This window comes from Medicago sativa, chromosome 8 (genome assembly GCF_051527215.1).
Source record: "Medicago sativa cultivar Bolivia chromosome 8, Bolivia_mono, whole genome shotgun sequence".
Lineage (NCBI taxonomy): Eukaryota > Viridiplantae > Streptophyta > Magnoliopsida > Fabales > Fabaceae > Medicago > Medicago sativa.
In genome coordinates, this window is record NC_140756.1 from 10,384,585 (window position 1) to 10,387,427 (window position 2,843).

The window sequence follows — 2,843 nt, forward strand, 5'->3', positions numbered from 1 at the left end:
AATTTTGATCGGAATTAAAATTGAAAGTTGATATATTTAAAGGGACTAAAGACATATTTTACCTGATACTAAATTTGGTTTTTCTGATTTTGCAAGAAGAAAATACTATTTTTGACCTAAAATAACAATGTTTTAATGGCTTATAGAACTGATATAACTTATCTCCTCCTACTTCAAGCAGTCAAAGTCAAGCCCACGAATAAACTATAATTGCATTCTTAAAAACAAAGGAAGATACACTTGGGTCGCTCCAGGTTTCTCCTTCCATATCTCACACTCATGGCTTATTTCTTCCCCTTCACCATAGTCATCGATCACCAACATCTCTTTGTTGGATAATGCTTTACAACATTTCTTCCGGGGCTAAAAAATACTTTTATTTTTATTAAAAAAATTATCCACTACAGGGATGGGGATTGGGATGGGCAGGGATACCCGAACCCGTCGGGGACGGGGATGTGATTCGATTTCTCATCCCCACTGGGTATGGATAGGGTAACAGGTAAGTATATGAGAGTAGGGTATGGGGACGGGGAAGGTAAAACCCGTCCCCACCACACCCCATTGTCATGCCTAGAGGCGAGCTATCCTTTTATAGGGAGAGTTCGTAACAAATTCAGAGCGACTTAAGGATTACGCAAACTTAATCTATAAGTAATCCGCAAATTTGTTTTCTCGTGAGTGGATATATCTGGAACTTTCCGGATATTCTGTTGGATCGAATTATAACGAAACTTAACGTTTTCGGATAATGATTAAATTAATAAAAAATTAATTTATCATTTTCAGGTGATAAAATATATATATTTTCTTTTGACCCGAGTCCAGCCGAACGGTGGCGTCGTGCATGTGACACACACACAAACACATATATATTTATATTTTTGTAAGCGCTCATCCATTCGCAAAAGTGTGGGTACCCAAGGACATAACCTTGGCGGTCAACTCTTATCCAATATATTTGTCAAAAAGAAAAAACAAACTCTTATCCAATATATGACATTTTTCAATTCATACCAACACTAGTTCTTTCGTAAGGGACATGTGTTTATTCTTTCCGGCTTCCACTCAAATTCAACTAGTGTTCCAACAAATTCATTACATGTACAACAATTTTTATTAACATTTTCCATTTTTTTTCAATTTAATCACAATATTTGGCGTTTTCATGCTTCAAATTTGTGTGGTCATATACACGTACTTCAGTTTTATAAGTAATTAATGAAAAGTGTTAAAAAAATTAATTAATCTTAAGAGTTTTTTTTGTTGTTATTTTCAAACAATTATAACTACTTCAATATTAAAAACTATTTAAGGGTCATAATGCTTGTACATCTGGATAAGTAAGATTAGCGTTCTATCTATGGCACCGGTAAAAGAAAGATTGAATAACATAGTCATTACCAGAAAATTCACATATATTGTAGTGCAAATTATTTTGACACTAATACTATTTTCTAAGATATCAAATGCATTTTGGGATTGGAATCGATTTTGGTGCCAGGGGAGACCGTTATATATTCTTTCCTTTGATAACGAACTAGCTAAAGATTTCCCAACAATTTCATTCAAAAAAAATTACAATGATTCTCCACCATGGAGTATTCAAAATAATCCAGTGGTTATCCGATGTAATGGACCATCAGATAATACTAATAGAACAGCCGACAGGGATGATTTAAAATTCAGATTATGTGGTGCATCAGATGATAATAATAAATCATCTGGGCCAGAACCAACATTTCGTTGCAGTGTCTCTTTGGTCACTTTGGACGAAAAAACTAGCAATGAAAAAACTATATGGTCGAAAACATTCACAGCCTTTGGTGATTTTTGCAATCATTGTAAAAATTACCAATGGGGAGGTTGTATTTGGAAAATACGAAAAGATCATCCCTCTCTTTATAATCCAATCACAGATAAGTATGTACAATATGACTATGAGTAATTTTTTTTATTAGAGGAACTATATTTAAAGTTAATTTGACAACTTGTCTAACAAAATTTTTTATACGGTTGCTATTTTAATAATAATAATAATTTTTCCTCTATCTTATAATCAAAGTAACATTTGATTTGTAACAAAAATAAGTAACATTTGATTGTTGTCTATTTTTATATGGTTATTTTAGAATTATTCCATTTTAGTTGTTCACATGTCACTCAATAAATATATATTATAGACGGCTTCGGGCCAAGGGCTAATCTGCCCAAATTAGAGCTCAAGGCCTAAATTTTTTAGTTGAAAGTTTGTTATCTGCGAGGGGTGGCGCAATGTTATCTTTGACTCAGATTCAAGCACCCTTGTCAACTTCATTTTGTCTCAACTTAGTGGAGTGTTTGAGTTTTATGTAATAGTTACGGTTACTAAGAACTATATGTCTATTAATTTCAACTTTGAGGTGAAGTTTATTAGACGACAAGCGAACACGGCTGCTCATAATTTAGCTAGTGTGGTCGGTTCTTGAGCTAGTTGCCAAGTTTTTTAGATTGATCGTATTGAACTTATTTTTTTGGCAAGTATTGAATCTTTTCTTGTTAATGACATGAATTAACTTTGTTTCTATAAAAAAAATATTTTGGATTTTAATAATCCCAGTTGATTTTAAGTGAATTAATAATATGGGTAAATTACATTGACCTTCCTTGAATTTTGCCAAAATGTCACTCACACCTCCTCTATTTTGTAAAGTGACACTAATCTCCCTTATTTTCTCTTACATCCATTTAAGGTTAACACCATTAGACCATTGAACAAAACAAAACAAAAAAATGTGATTCTGCACTTTGAAAAAAGTTTGTTCAAATTCCAAACACTGTGTTCAACTTCAAAGTAATATGTG